Genomic DNA, 17533 nt, shown 5'->3' on the forward strand with positions numbered 1-17533 from the left:
TAATTAAATATAAGGATTAATTGCATTCAGACATTCTAGAGAGTATATTTGAATAGAACTATTTATATGTTTAGTAGAGTCAGGTCTATTGCACTTGATTATTAGTGACATCTCAACTAGGGAGAACACAAATGAATGAACCATAGTATATGGACAGCTATATAAATTAGCAATAAACATTTTCAATTAAATCAATGACACCCAACAAAATAGCAAGTAGTTACCTGGTATGTTATCAGGGTATTAACCCATTATTGGAATGTCAGTGGGGAGTCAGAGGAAGTAGATGAGATGGATCCAAAAGCAAGGACAGATCAAACGAAGGCGACAGTGACTTAAACTAATATGAAAGTATTAAGCAATTTAATATGGGTGCTGTGTTCTAATAAATATGAAAATGGATTATGTGTTGTGTGCATCAATGTGAATGATAGATAATAAAGTGTATGTGAGTGATGTGAAAAACAAAATAATGTAAATAGTGAATTATGTATATACTAAAATATATGTATTGAATTGAAAATAATGAAATAAATATATGAATATATAAAAGAAAATAAAATAAAAATGAAAAATAAATGTAATTGAAAATGAAAATGAAAATGAAACTAAAAATCAAAATAAAAATAAAAATAAATATAAAAAGTGAATAAAAATTGTAAAAAATGTATAAATAAAATAAAATTAAAATAAAAATAAATAAAGATTAAAATGAATCAAAACTAATATAGAATATTGACCATTTGTGGAGATGTTTTGGGTTATTATTGTGAGGTTGTTTAGTACTGATGCACTGGGGGCGATACACTAAGCAGTGAGCTTTTGCGCCCGATTGGAAAATTTGTAACCCCACGATAAAAAATGAAGCCAGGCGCGGGATTCACTAAGAAGTGAAGCGCATTTAGGTAAGTGCAGGCAAAAACATGCCCGATCGCGCAAGCTGTTTTTTTTTTCACTGCTAAAGTGCGATAGCTGATTGATAAAAAAGCAACCTGTAAGAGCTGCATGGAGATTCTGCGTCTCCATGCACGGCTCTTACAGGTGATCGTACAGTATACATATACATTTTAATACTTGTGTACATATGCAAGGGGTCTCCTGAGCTGAACCGCATTGGTTTCAGCCTCGGTACCCCCTACTTCATGAGATACAAGCCCTGTTATGGGGTGCCGTTATCTCCTCCATTAATTTAATGTCCCACATCACCAAAAGCAACATGGCAGCCATCAAATGGTACTTCAGCCAATCAGATTGTGGGAACTGTATCCTGAATCTGATTGGTTGTTGTAGACCATGTGACTCCCTTTGGATTATATCACATACTTTCCAAAAATAATCTGTCACGTTGTCGACTACAATCAATCAGATTGGGGATATAGTTCCCACAATCTGATAGGCTGAAGTACCGTGTGACGGCAACCATGTTGCTTTTGGTGATGTCATGTTAAAGGGAAAGGAAGCACAGACATTCTTATTGGCTGGCCTCACTTCCTTAACATGACGTCACCAAAAATAAAACCAATCAGAGGCGTGTGAACAATTTGCACTCAAATGTGACATCACAGTCCTATAAAAGTTTGTGCAGCCTCATTTAACAGCAAGAAGGGAGGACCTCCTCCCCCAATAGGATTACAAGGGTGTGCCTGCTAAAGGTGGATGAAGAAGAAGATACAGAAGAAGAAGAAGAAGAAGAAGATAGAAGACACCGAAAGAGCCAAAAATGGATTACAATTTACAGTGGAAGAAAAAGAAAGAAGAAAAGGACATTGGATTTTTTTTACCTGTGGTCTGTTGCTGTTTGGGATCGTGGATTGGTTCTAGAGCTTGCAGTAACCAAGGGAATTGGAGGCGGAAGACATCTAAAAGGTAAGGAAAAAATAGAATGTATGTTATTTTTCATTTGCAGGTTTTTTTATTTTATTTTTTTGGTGATTGCATTTATTGTCACATATTTATTCCAAACGTATTTATGTATGGCCCTTTAAGGCTATACATACTGTGACATAGTCCAAAGATGTTAGGCAGCTTTCTGCCCCATTTTAGGTCAGAAAGTGCAGGAATAGTTAAAAATGATCCGTTCCACATTAACTCAGGCAGCTGGATGGAAAATCCAGACCACAGATTACAATGGCTCTAGTTCTCCCTCACCTGCACTTCTAATCACATGCACAGGTATTTAGAGCAGAGAGGTTTTGCATATCACTCTCTCTCCTTAGAGCCTGGAGGCTGGGGGTATCGCTGCTCCCCTGTTTCCAGTTTTGGGGAGGACGCCCCTCCAAGTATCACAGTACCAGAGGATTTGCCTGGATACTTGGGACCGAGTTCCCACTACGAACAGATAAGACAAAGCAAATGTTTATTGCTGTTGCTAAAAGACTGTGCTGTATCTAGGGACCCTAAATGAGAGGGCATTGTTTTATGCTGTGATGTCCAGCACCATGTCTGAATAAAGCTGATTTTAATCTTCCTTCGTGGCTGAGTTCCTATCTAAGCAGTGACCGCCAATTATCTATCTACTTCACTAGTTGGCCAGCAGCAGTTAGGGGCTGATTGTGATGTGTAGTTAGATCCCTGAAAGGGATAGGATTTCTTTATATGATTTGGTTTTTATTTCTTAAAAGTGACACTTTGTGAAATGCTATGACACTGATATAAGTGAACCACTGAATGAAAATGTCTGAGTGCCTCTAACATACACATGTTAAAGCTGAGTTAAGCAACGTAATACTTTGCATGTTCCTGTTTGTTGTATAATTAACCCTAGAAGACTGTGTCGGGAAGAACCCAGACAGACGTCAGCGCTACAAAAGTGGGGCGTTTGTCACAATACATACATACAGTAAGAAGCAATAGTTTTTTTGGCAAATGCTTGCTTGTATGTATTTTAAATGTATATTGGTTCTTTGTTTTTATATTTGTATGCTATTTATATTGCCAGTCAAAGAAAGTTCAGTCTGCGCTCTTGCTTCCTAGTATTGCAGAAATTAATTCTTCTCCCTCCTCTTGCTGCTCCTATGGCTTGAAGTGTATCCCCTCACTCCAAAAAACAAACTCCGGTTGAAGACCCCGCCGGCGAACAGAATGACCAAGAAAAGAAGCACAGGAGCGCACCAAGGAAAGGAAAAATTGTAAATGTGATAAACAATAAGCCAATAAAATAACTTAAATGTAAGTAAGAATAAATGAGTATCCAGGTCAGCGAAATGTTCAACAGATCAGCATCATCATCAGTCAGACAGGGGGGCAATTTCAGTTCCGTTTATGTGGAGATCCCGCGCGCTGGGACTCACTCTATGGCACTTGCTGCAGGAATCGCCTCTGCATGTATGCAGGTAGTCGCGTGGTATCCAAAGCTAATGCACATGTGTGGAAGGAAAGCCCCCTGTAGGCGTCTGTGGATGCCGGTTACGATGGAAAATCATGACAGGAAGGGTACACAATGGTGTAAACTGGCCCCCAAAGATGGAATAGGGAAGCTAGTTGCACAGTTCACTCGCGACGCGTTTCGTATAGTAAATATACTTCATTAGGCGATATCTTGGGCACCCGTGTGGGGTCCTTTTGTATCCCACCAACTGCTATCATTGGCTGTTCGTTCTCAAATTACAAGCCAATCAGAGGACTAGAATGAGTAATTCATTCAAATCCACAACACTTGAGCAGACCTATAATTATGGCTGCTATAGTAGTAAAATTATAGATTTATTAATAGACAGTATTATTGTTATTTTTGAAATGGGAGGTAACATCTCAAAAAAGGGGAGATGGCAGGACAATAGATGCTCTAATGGTTGGATTTGAGTACACATAGTCACACCCACGGGTATCCAAGAATAATAAGTGTACATTCAACAAAGATAAAAACATGATCATAAGTAATAATAATCACATAAATGCAATATATATGACAACAAATTACAACAACATGAAAACAAAAAGGAAAGAGAAAAGAAATAAGAAGGAAAAGATTAAAATGGTGGAGTAAAAAAAAAAAAAGGAAAGAATGTGTGATTCACATACAGCATCAGGTATTCCCAGGCAGTCTCCCATCCCAGTACTTAATCAAGCCTCCCCTGCTTAGTTTCCGAGATCAGACAGGATCGGGCACTTTCAGGGTAGTATGGCCATAGGTATTTTGTGGTGCTTTCAATGGGTTAAGCAAAATAAATAGAGTAACACAAATATAAATGTAAGAGCCATTTATTCTTACTTACATGTAAGTTATTTTACTGCCTTATTGTTTATCATATTTACAATTTTTCCTTACCTTGGTGCGCTCCTGTGCTTCTTTTCTTGCTATTTATATTACATATTGATGTAGCGTTCATGCATTTATGCTGGTGTTTAAAATATTTATTTCTGACTTTTGATTGGTGTTTGCTTTTTAATGATGGATTATTTTTTTACTTTTGATTTGGAATGATGCAGTTTATTTTAGATATTTATTTTATTTACACATGGTTTTTATTTTGGTGTTTTAATTGTTTATTCTGGTCTTTATTTTGGATTTGATTGATTGGTGATTTTTTGTTCTGTTTATTTCTTTATTTGTTTTTATTTTATGATTGTTTTAAATGCATTGGATCTTGTTTGTGATTTTTTTTTATTTTTTAGGTTGACCATTGACTGGCATAGTGTTAAGTCATGCCCATATTATATGGGCATGATCTACCCACTGTGTCATTCAATTGTTTGATTGGCATTAGTAATATGTTCATTTTGCAATGTAAGGTTGTTTTATTTGGGCCTGTTTTTTTTATTCCTTCACCATTTCTTGCTATAGTGGTAAATCATGCCCATTTTATATGGGCATGATGTAACCACTGTACCAATGAATGGGTGAAGGGTGGGGGTAGTTGCCTGGGGAGGGCAGTTAGGCCTCCTGGGTGGGTAGTGGGAGAGGGTGGTCAACACCTTTAATTACTATAGCGGTTACTAACCGCTAAGGTGATTAAGGGGTTAGGGGACATTAGATTGTATTTTTGATTATACTGTACTACATTGTTTGTGGCAATGGAGGACATGGACGGTGATGAGGTTGAGGACAGCCTTCATCGTGGCAGTCTGGCATGGGTGAGTGCAAGCTTTATTTGCAGTTTAATGTTTTATTTGTAATGGACAAATGCACTATTATCCATATCTGGATAATAGTAAGTTTGCCCATTACTGTACTGTATGTGTTAGGGAGCTGGGGGGTTATATTTATTGCAAAGTATTGGGTGTTATTTTTTTTGGCCACACGATTGGTACCGCAGGCAAGCTGGGACCCGCGGACTCCCGCAGGGATCACCCAAGAGCCCCGGACACCCGCAGGGATCACCTGAGGGCCCCAGACTCCCGTAGGGATCACCCAAGGGCCCCAGACTCCCACAGGGATCACCTGGGGACAACCGTCGGCCTGTTGTATTAATTGTGTGGTAAAAAAAATGTAAACAATGATTTTTTTTCATGGCTCCAGCCTTTAGCTGGTAGAAAAATCTGGTGTGCTTTAAAGTACAATTCACTTATCACTGCTTAGTGAATCGCGCTGACTGGCAAAAATGGCACGTTTGCTATTTTTTGCCTGATTGGACGTATTTTTTTTTTGTTTTGTTTTTGGTTTTATGGCCGATTAAAGCACTGTTATCACTGCTTGGTGAATTGAGCAGCAGGGCAGTATCGGTCTTAAAAGCCATTTATCGTACTTTAAAGCAGTTATCACTGCTTAGTGAATCACCCCTATGTTTTTGTATTTCACTATGAATTCAATATATACATTTTTTTACACATACCCGTGAGTGCCTTCTATTAGTGAGGTTACTATGTATATATGTAGGTTTCAGTCCAGTCCTGTGGTGTAAAATGTCTTTTGTTTGCACAAACTAAGTACAGTAAGTATAGTATATAAAAAAAATCTAATTTTTTATTAATATACTATTTTTATTTTGTTTCAGTTAAACTACATTTAAAAAAAAATACTTGAAAATAAGATTTCTTTATCACGTGGTGAAAGTATAACTATCTTCAAGCAAAGTGATCAATCAGTATTGAGTTTGTGCTTATTTAAAGGTAAGGTTTCATCAGTATTGTGATAAATGATATTATCTGTTGCACAATCCATTAAACTAGGTGTGCAAGTCTCCTTCTGTAATAATATTATTGTCAAGATACTGATCAGTACATTAATCAGATGAAAGCTAAACAAATGACTATCCTTTTTAACAGCAGAAGTGTTCAAATATATAGTCAAATATTTTTTATACGGTGTATTCGTTTTTCAAATAGGATCTAAACATTTTCTGCTTCAGACTCTCGTTTTAATAAATCAGGTTTAAAATAGTGCAATTCATTTCTTTTAAATAATACCAACATATGATGCAGTGAATATATAACGCTTCATTTTGATAAGCATTAGAGTCTCTGAAACTCTTTTAAGAGTGTTTTGGAAACATGCTTAATTTTTTTACACAATAAATACAAGGTTTTGCACAATGCATTTAAGGTCAAATAAAGATTTTTTCTGCTGATGTTTGAATTTATGGAAACTTTACCATTGAAAAAAGTTATAGCAATCCAGTGAGTTGATTCTTTTTACATTGTGTCCTCAGAATTTGTGAACAGTTGGGAATTTACCACAGGGTAGTTAGATAAAGTGCAATAGAGAGAGAGAGATAATTTCGTGCCACTACCGTCCCACCCTGAGCTATCAAACAGAAAGCCCTATTGATTTAAATGGGGCTTTCCATGCGATATTGCCAATCCAATTTACAGAATAATCCCCTACGAGCTTGTAAGGCACAGAGAAGTTGTGTAATGTTTTTGTACAAGTTTGCGAACCATTTAAAATGTCCCCTTCATCACCAAAGACAAGTTTTAAACATAATTACTCCCCTAGCCATTTATTTTTTATTTTTGAGAAAGTCCTATTTCAGGTTCTGGATGTTGTTTGAATATAGATTCGCTGGTGAAATTCACCTATTTCACTAGAAGTTAGAGAAGTTTGAGGCCATTTACTAGAAGTTAGACATACAGTAGACACGGAACGCAAGCGGTATAATGAGAGTGTAACTGGAGGCATTTGTCTTGTAAGAGACGATTAAGGGAGTACCACGTTTCTTTTTTTTTTTTTTTATCTTTGTGGGAATGCATTTGAAGAAAGGGGATACCCCTAAAACATTGCCCAACTTATAGACCCATGATGGACTAAGTTTTTTTTACTGCTACTTATGTATCAGGCTTTTCTATATGCATCCGTAACTCCTTTTTCATATTTTTGGTGTTTTTTCCCCCTATTTCTATTTATATGGTATATGAACATTCGGTTTGTGACTTAGATCTTCAGGTGAGGGACATTGCTAACATTTGGATAGTATCATTATAGAATCCTAGATTGTGCTCACAGTTCTAAGGGTGTTATACATCTCTATAAACCATTTATACCACACCTATCGCTGTGGCATTATGTATAAATTCTTTTTTATTGATTTTTTTTTTAACATTTTTTGTGCACTTTGATTTGTATTGAGTATAACACAGTATGTGTGTTCATTATCCAGAGAAAATGTAAATTTTCTCTATCAAAAGTTCTTGTGTGCTGATTTTACATTTTAGGTGCAGGGAACTATATATGTACACTGTTTAGGTTTGGGGGATTATAAAAGATCCCTCCATTTTCCCCCTTCACACCATTATATACAGATGCAGCTGCCGGTTTTAGACCACTTGCCTTGGAAAATCTGTGGCTATCGCGCAGTAACTGGTGATAAGATGGTCCAGAGCAGGCTGATATGGCCCATCGGATTAACACAGCAGGGGTCCCTGCGTTTGTATGGGACTAGCGGCCCGGTAGGATTCACACATAGTGAGTCCCATTGAAATGCAGTGGTCCCTGATGTGTTAATCCAATGGGCCATTAGGCTGTGTGCAGAAATCCCGCAGCGTACTGCGAGAAAGCTGAATATTTTACATTGCAAATGGTCTAAAACCAGCAGCAGCCATATATCTTTGTATCTCTATACATTGGTGGTGCTACTGCTGCGGCAGAGTTTATTCGAGCATTTGCCCGTTCTCTGCCGCAGCAGTAGCCTGGCGCGCGCCCGAGAGTGACGGGCGCGCGCCGAAGCAGCGGAAGAGCGCCCTCCGATCGGGGCGCTCTCCCTACCGCTGCCGGGTCCGCCGGGTCCCCCGGAACCCCCTGCCGCTGTCCCGCGATCGCGGGACACCAGGGCTCCCTCGGGGAGCCCCTGGACGCGCGTGCAGGGGGCGCACGCTCCCGAAGACGCGTGACCGCGCGTCTATGACGTGCGGCACGCCGAGGGGCGGCCACTAGCAAGCCGGGAGATTTCCCGGCTTGCGGTACCGACCACACTCGAATAAAGTGTGTCGGTACTGTATCTGTCACCTCTGTTTTTCTATAGAAATTAGACATGTTGCAGCAACATTTTCTGAAACGTTTGGGGTAAAAATATTTGCGCAAACTTTTTGCACATTTTAGAACTTTTTGAGACGTACTGTAGTGGCTGTAGACTGTAGGGTGCCCTACTAAGCAAACATGGCATGAAATGATTTGTACGAATTTGATTTATGCTATTTACACTAATTACCATAATGACAAATATTATAGTAAAAAACACAATATAGAACTGCAAACAGGTGTATGGATTCGACACAGGTTTATTTTATTGCTTGGAAACAAACATACAGTCATAAAGTTCAATAATTATATTTCTACATATTCTCAGAATCAATAGAAATATAAAGATAATTATCTCACCCAGTATTGCATTACATTAAACCATATGGGGGTCTATGCTATTAGTCTTAATAAATCATCTACAGGCCCTGTTATTGGGTCTCGTTATCTCCTAGGTATTTAAATGTTCCATGTGCTCGTGGGATTTAAATGCATAGGAGATACAGACACCCCATAACAGGGCCTGTATCTCGGGAAGCAGGGGTTCCCCATACCTGAAATCAACGTGGTTCTGCTCTGGAGATCCCCTTCTCACGTAAACTTGTATTGAAAATGTTGTTAAAACAGCTTCATTGCCTTAGCGGCAAGGCAATGAAGGGGTTCAAATGCAATATCCTGTTTATTGGGGGCAGAGGGGATGGATAAAAGGGGCAGTAGCCACAGAGTGGCTAGTTAGGCCTGCCCTTCAGTGCTCTGGCTGTTAAACCAACGTATTGTTTATGACAACCACAGATCAGGAGATATATCACAAAGTTGGTGTGACAAAATATAAAATCATTAATTTTAAAGATCTGTGTATTATCTTTACCTTGAAAGCTTTTAAGGTCTAACCTTATTTGTTTCTTTGAGGGGGTAAGTAGGAATTTAGACCAGGGTAATGCAGTTGATGTGGTCTACTTAGATTTTGCAAAGGCTTTTCTCTCACACAAGAGGTTGGTGAACAAAATAAAGAAAATTGGACTCAGTAACATTATATGCACCTGGATTGAAAACTGGTTAAAGGACAGACAACAGAGAGTTGTCATAAATGGAACTTTTTCAGGTTGGGCTAAAGTCGTGAGTGGAGTATCTCAGGGATCGGTACTGGGACCCCTGCTTTTTAACTTGTTTATTAATGACCTTGAGGTTGGCATCGAGAGCAAAGTCTCCATCTTTGCTGATGATACTAAATTGTGTAAGGTAGTAGAATCAGAGCATGATGTAATTTCTCTCCAGAAGGACTTGGAGAGACTGGAAACGTGGGCAGGTAAATGGCAGATGAGGTTTAATACAGATAAATGTAAGGTTATGCATTTGGGATTCAAGAATAAAAAGGCGAATTAAAAATTAAATGGGGATAAATTGGGGGAATCCTTGATGGAGAAGGATTTAGGAGTGCTTGAAGACAGCAGGCTTAGCAATAGTGCCCAAAGTCATGCAGTGCTGTAGCTGCAAAGGCAAACAAGATCTTATCTTGCATCAAACGGGCAATGGATGGAAGGGAAGTAAACATAATTATGCCCCTTTACATAGCATTAGTAAAATCACACCTTGAATGTGGAGTACAATTTTGGGTACCAATCCTAAGAAAAGACATTATGGAACTAGAGAGAGTGCAGAGAAGAGCCACCAAATTAATAAAGGGGATTGACAATCTAACTTATGATGAGAGACTAGCTAAATTAGATTTATTTACATTAGAAAAGAGACGTCTAATAGAGGATATGATAACTATATACAAATATATTCGGGGACAATACAAGGAGCTTTCAAAATAATTATTCATCCCACGTGCAGTACAAAGGACTCAGGGGCATCCCTTATGGTTGGAGGAAAGGAGATTTCCCCAGCAACAAAGGAAAGGGTTCTTTACAGTTAGGGCAGTTAAAATGTAGAATTCATTACCCATGGAGACTGTGATGGCAGATACAATAGATTTCTTCAAAAAAAAGGTTGGACATATTTTTAGATAGGAAAGGTATACAGGGATATACCAAATAAGTATACATGGGAAGGATGTTGATCCAGGGATTAATCCGATTGCCAATTCTTGGAGTCAGGAAGAAATATATTTTTCCCCTTATGACATATCATTGGATGATGTGACTCTGGGGTTTTGTTTGCCTTCCTCTTGTTCAATAAGTATAGATATATGATAAAGTATATTGTTTCAAGGTACATGCAACCACACACGCGGGTTCACTTGATAAGGCTTCTTTATTGAGCCTTATAAACATACAGCACACAAAACAAAATAGCTTCTCTTCAGCATACAAAAACAAAATAGCTTCTCTTCAGCAGACAAAAACAAAATAGCTTCTCTTTAGCATAGGATACAAGGCAGCTTCTCTTCAGCATGCAGGACACAGACAGTTCATCACACATGTACTTTGAAAAACAGACCTTATAGCAGTAATCTCTTCAGTAGTTCAGTCCTGTCTCCTGACCAGCTAGCCTGCATGTGTGTACAGCCTGGGGGTTTTAAAACACCTTGATTATGCAGCTAGGGTCAGACTAATTAAGCAGCCCTTCTCAACTGAAACTTAACCTCGTCACTGCGGCACTGCAAGCCTAAACATAGGTTTGCCAGGTATATGGCTGGTGACGTTCATTCATCCTATCACATATATGTTGTCTACATTTAGCATAGGTTGAACTTGATGGACGGAAGTCTTTTTCCAACCTCATCTACTATGTAACTTTGTAACTATGACATGTGAACAAATCTTACACCGTCCATAGCTAAATGAACAAGGTAGGAAAGAAAATCTTAAGAGTCTTAGATCTAACTGGATGTAACACGCTGGATGAAAGTATTTTGCCCAATGTGGGTGCTTTCCTAAACACATCCCGTGTAACAGAGCTCACTATGTTGCGAATCAGAGCATCCAGAGATAATATCCTCCAATATTTTCTAATAATTGAAGTGATGGTACCCATCTGTTCACTATAGTTGGTGAAAAAGTATGGTGGATCTGAATCTGAGTGGGACATATTGGAATTCCCTTGTGCAAGCATAGTTCTGTCTGATTTGGACCCCGGTCTGGTCCTATTCATTGAAATTAGGTAATCCCTATTTGCACTTAAAGCTATGTTATTAACTTCTGTGAGATCCCACCGGCTATAATCTCTGGCAAGAAACTGATCTGTCAGATCATAAGATTTATTCTCAAAGTCCTCCAATGAGGAACAATTCCTACGTAAGCGAAGGAACTGGCCTCGAGGTTTGCCTCTAAATAGAGGACGGACAAGGCAACTGTTTGCATGTAAAAGAGAATTGTCTTTCCTGTAGATGTCTGACTATCATGTTTTGAAGTCTTCAACATATAGGTATAGGCCTAGGAATTGTATGTGTTGTTGATGATAACAGTGAGTAAATTTAAGGTTTAACTCATTGTCTTCCAGATATCTAAAGAATTCCAATAATCCATCCACGGAACCATTCAAGATGATCAATAAATCATCAATGGCGCCTGTAGAACTCTATATTTTTACAATACGGGTTCCTATATCAAACAGGTGGGATATCTCCCACCAACCCATGAACAGGTTGGCGTAAGATGTGATATGTTCCCTTAGTTAATCATCCCTTAAAGTGATGTCACATCCTTTTTACTTATGGAACATATCACATGTTACAGGAACCAATGGGATTGTCTTCAATACCATTGGCTGTAATACCACGTGATATGAGACATGTGGTTTTAAGGATGTGACGTACCTCTCTTGGAGATAACGTCACATTCTTAAAAAAAAAGAAAGCTGGTCAAATGATACAGCATCCAATCGGATTTGAGCTGTACCATCTGACCCTAAAATGGTATGTCACAGGCCCTATATAAGGCCTGTTCCATCTCATTTTAGCTGAATCTGTTGACGAGTCAACATCCATTTTGGATTTACCATGGGGTTTGGATTGAAAGAAAAGAAAATTAAAAATAAGAAGAAAAGAATGAATGATGAAGATTGAAGAAGTAGAAAGAAGATTTTTGAACCTGATGGAGTTGGATTGCAGTGGAGGACGTCGTGGGTTAAGAGCTTCCTGAAATGCCAGAATTCGGAGGGTGAAGACTTCTAAAGGTAAGATAAATATTGAATGCATGGCTGGCTGGCTTTTTGATTGTATGTATTTCTTTTTATGTTTTTCATTGGCCATTGACTGCTAATCTATTAATGTGTGCCCACAGATAAATACAATAACAGGCAATGCATTTTTTTTGGCAAATGCTTGTTTACAATTTATTGTTATTTTTTCTACTTCTGTTTATTGTTTTCACTAAATTGTTTGGTATTTGGATGGCATGTTTTTAGTACATTTTAGGATTGGTTAGCGGTTTTATGTATTTAATTGTTTTGTTGGTTAGCGGTTTTATGTATTTAATTGTTTTGTTGGTTAGCGGTTTTATATATGTAATTGTTTTGTTGGTTAGCTGTATAATTTCTTTAATTGATTTGTTGGATAGGTGTTTATTTAATTGTATTCTTATGTTTGGGAATAACATCATTTTAATACTTTGCTGTTTTGATAATATATTAATTTTATTGATGTGTACTTTCAGCTTTTTAGTTATTTTATTATTAGGGTGTTTAGGTGCTGGTGTATTTATTTTATTATTGTGTATGTTTGGCCTTAATGATTTGTATTAGGTTGACCATTGACTGCTATAGTGGCTTATCATGCCCATATTATATGGGCATGATGTGCCACTGTGCTTATCAATGAGTAGAGGGCGGGTATAGTGGGGCCGGGGTTTGTGATTAGTCCACCTGGGTGGGTAGCGGGGATGGGATTTACCCCTTAATTACCATAGCGGTTATTAACCACTAAAGTGATTAAGGTGTTAGGGGCCATTTGATTGTATTTTTTTTCTTGTACTCTTGCTGCCAATGGAGGACAAGGAACTGGAGAATGCTGATGAGGACAACTTTCATGATGGCAAGTGTAAGTAGAAAGTTTTATTTACTTTATTTATGCTGGCTGGCTAATGTTTTTGTTCTGAATGATCACATTAGCTATTATCCATGTAACCCCCTGTGACTGTAAGCAGCAAAGGACACTGCCCTTTAAGTGTTATGCTAAACAGGACATACCCCTTTAACAGTTATGGTCTTTGGTGGACATGTGACTGGAATCAGCCAGCGAGAGAGTGAAACATTAAGTCTGGGGGAGGGGGCCAGCTTGTGATTCTGAGGCGTTGAATAGAGTTTTGGGAGTGTGAAGCTGCTGAGAGATGTTCTATGCTCGTGCCGGAGAGATCTATTGAGTGAGGAGACTGGTGGATATCCTGGCTAGTACAAAGCACAGTGAGCCACCTCAGTGAACACCCATCCCAGAGGAAAAAGGATCAGGATTCAACTGCCCAGATGGAAAGAAGGAAATTCCCCTGCACTGGAATAGAGGTTATGTTTTGACATTAACTATATGGAACAAAGGCCTGCATCTAAATACTGTTTTGAATCAAGAGCTCCAACGAAAGTATTATTGTGCAAATACCATGTCTGATCAACAGGGTATGTGAACTCAGTTGCAGTGACTGTTATATACATATATAACAGCAGAGGCGCAGCGTTAGTAATTTTTAGTAGGATTGTAGAAACACTGTGTAGTTATGTGGTCGCCCTTATCACTAGGGTCACATGAGTTTTGTAGCCCTGTACAGTATATATATCTGTTTATAGTTATAAATATAGAGTTATAAAGTTTGTCATAATTCATTATCAGTTTGTTGTCAAATTGATCCTGCATCCCACTCTGTGTACCACCCTCTATAAGAGCTAAACCCCAAGTTATAGGACTCAGGCCCCCACCTAAGTGACAAGCTCTTTAGTCTGAGGAAAAGTAAAGAGGGGATACATCCATATATGGATAATAGTAATTTTGTCCTTTACTGTACTGTATGTGTTGGGGGGGGTTGTTGGGAGTAGAGGTGGGTAGTAGGGTTGTTTTGTTTATTTTCCTTTATTGGGAGTAGAGGTATTGGGTGAAGGGGTAGTAGCCCCAAGGATGGATGTTTAGACCTACCGGGTGGTAGCGGGAGGGCTTAACCCCTTCATTACCTTAGCAGTATTAACCACTAAGGTTACAGGGGTTAACTCCACCCAACTTCCATCCCCGCAAAGCCTAAGCACCCACCAAGGGCCAAATACACCACCTTCACCCACACTCTCTACCCACAATAAACCAGGCACTGGTAGTTAACCACTTCATTGCCTTAGTGGTTTGCTGATAAGGTTATGAAGTTGCCTGTAAAGGCATTTTTCATGCATCTGATTCATGCCGGGGGCGTCAGGTGCTGATATTAATGTGTATCAGCTTAGGAGACGACTGGCATCAATCTGATGCAGGAAAAAAATCATTATTTTTCTAAGTCCCTCTCTCACTGCCGCCTCTGAAGCTTCTTGGCAGCTTCAGGCCAACTTTTTCTGGTGAGAGGAATTTGGAAGTAAATCGCCATTCTAGAGCCTTGATAAGCCTCAATAACCTTATTGAGGCTACTAGAATTGCACAAATTTTAAAACCTGCCGATAAGTGGCTTGTCTCGGCTCACATGGCGATGTATATTTTGAGGGAGCAAAAAAATGGTGATTCATACAATTTTTTGAGGCTTTCTGAATAGCTGTAGGCATTTTTGGCCGAGAGCAGCTAAAAAGCCTCGATAAGTTGGCTACTAGCACAGACCCCTATGTATTTTTCCAACTGCAATTTCTATTACTATGGCAATATATTAAGATGAAAAATTTAATGTTGATTGTAAGAAAACAGAGAGAATGATAGTTAGCATTCAGGTAACTTAAAAAAAAACAATTAAAAATAAGTCCTCAGAGAATGACTGAGGCCATTACTTTTTATTATTACATTACCATATTTTAAATTGATTCATATTCCGTCTAAACCTCATCCATCTAAGAAAACTATAATAGAAAAAAAGTAATTAAAAAAATAATAACTCTTTATTAACTTTATTTCAGACATGTCTAAAGTCACACTCGCATCTAGTGGCTCATGCAGTAAGCGCCGATAAAAAATTTGCCATTGTTTTTAAACCGTAATTTTTTACAGTGTTGTTATCACGGTATGCAGAAAGCCATGAATATCTGTGATAGCAACATTTTTACAAATGGCGGGTATCTGGCGCCGCGATGATCGTCTGTCTGAGAACTAGGAAATGGCATGGCATGTTCAAAAATTTTATTTTGGAATTGGGCAATAATCTTGTGAGCCAACCAACTTCTCGAGGGGCCTAGTTAGATGCTACATTTATTTTTATTTGTTCTCTGTGTTGTTGAGAGTGAGTGAGAGACTGACTGAACTAGTCCTTATAGAGGATTTGTGATTGTTACAGGTGTTGTGTATTTTGATACATTTGTCTTGTGTTTTTTGTTTTGTTTACACATTTTTGCACTTGTGAGTTTGAAAGTGTTTTGTGTGTTGTTTAAGTTGTTTATCTGTTATTTGTGATTGGTAAAGGTATGGACAGGAGGCATGGAAGTCAGAGGAGGGATGATCAGGTGACTGGTGGTGTGAGTGGTGGTGCTGAGGTGAGTGATGTTCATATGAGTAGGCGTGGGAGTGTACGTGTGAGTCAGGGGAGTGACGGTATTGTGAGTGGTTGTGGTGGGGTGAGTGGTGGTGCTGAGGTGAGTGGGGTTCATATGAGTAGGCATGTGAGTGCACGTGTGATACAGGTGATTGAAGGTGTTGTGACTGCTAGGGGTGGTGGGGTGACTGGTGGTGGTGTCGTGACTGATGGTGGTGGGGTTACTGGTGGTAGCAATGGGGGTAGGCTCCTGCAGTCAGTTACATTTGAAGAAGGGGAGTCCAGTCAGCAGCAGCCGAGCTCACTGGTTGCAGCTGGGCGTAAGAAGCGTATAGAAAAAAAACAAAATATATGTTTCAACGATGAGGAGAATAAAATCCTTCTTACTGGTATTTTGGAGCATTATGACCGGCTGTATGGGCACTTAGTAGTGTAACAAATAAACAAAAGACACCCCTTGGGCAGCACTCGTTGTATGCAAATATGAATTGGTGATAGATTTAAAATTAAAATGCTTTAATAGTATAATTTAAAATAAATGTCAAAATTGGTATTTACCTTTGCATGGGTAGTTCTCCGTCACCTGTATTTATTTTACAGGCTTTTTAACCTTGTCATTGCTGAACTAGGGGGTTGACTATTCAGTCCTTGATTGTTTATCTCTGCTAATTAGCAGTTAGGTGGGTACTCCACCTCTACCCCTAGATCTCAGTTATAGTATTGTATATACTTTTGTCTGTTTTTTGTATTTTGTCACCACAGTCAGTTGTCCATTCTTTCAACAATTTTGACATTTATTTTAAATTATACTATTAAAGCATTTTAATTTTAAATCTATCACCAATTCATATTTGCATACAACGAGTGCTGCCCACAGGGTGTCTTTTGTTTATTTGTTACAATTCTGCTCCTTCCCCTTATTGCACCGTTGTCGATTCTTTTTTATTAGAGGCTGATGCGAGTGTTTCTACCCCTTTCCCCTTCCCCATTGTTGGGCACTTAGTAGGTAAGAAAATCCTTTGCAATGACTGGTAAAATTTATATAGCCATCTATTAGCTAACATTAAAGAATTCACATTGAAAGGACATTTACGTATAAATGTCATTGTTTCAATACACACATGTTATCATTGAGTGTTTACAACCATTATACTAATAGAGGAATTGTACAATTGTATGTCAATATTATATATTCTCATTCATTTGCTTAGTATGTATATGCATTTTTTAATCTTCATGTGTCACACATATTCTTTGCCAAACAGCATGTTAAATTAAGTGTTCACACATTTCTTGTAAATAAATATTTGATTTTAACACATGTACGCGATCAAAGTTATTTTGTTATATATCTAAAGCCAAGACCAGTGCACATGTCAAAAGGATTTGTGGGAACAGATTATGCTGTCTATATCCACCTGTGGAAATCAGGTTCAACCTCATGATATCTGCAGAAAACGATTTGATGATATAAAACGGAAATTGAAGGCGAAATTGCAATGTGTACGTTTACATTCTTCAGGCACTAGAGGAGGACCTCCAGCCCCCATTCTAAGGCTGACTC

General features: G+C 38.5%; 1 pseudogene; it reads right to left on the minus strand.

Moving 5' to 3' along the window:
• Positions 1 to 4013: 4013 nt before the first annotated feature.
• Positions 4014 to 4132, minus strand: LOC142472575 (5S ribosomal RNA; annotated as a pseudogene).
• Between the last annotated feature and the right edge of the window lie 13401 nt (positions 4133 to 17533).

The sequence above is a fragment of the Ascaphus truei genome, chromosome 1, assembly GCF_040206685.1.
Source record: "Ascaphus truei isolate aAscTru1 chromosome 1, aAscTru1.hap1, whole genome shotgun sequence".
Taxonomy (NCBI): Eukaryota; Metazoa; Chordata; class Amphibia; order Anura; family Ascaphidae; genus Ascaphus; species Ascaphus truei.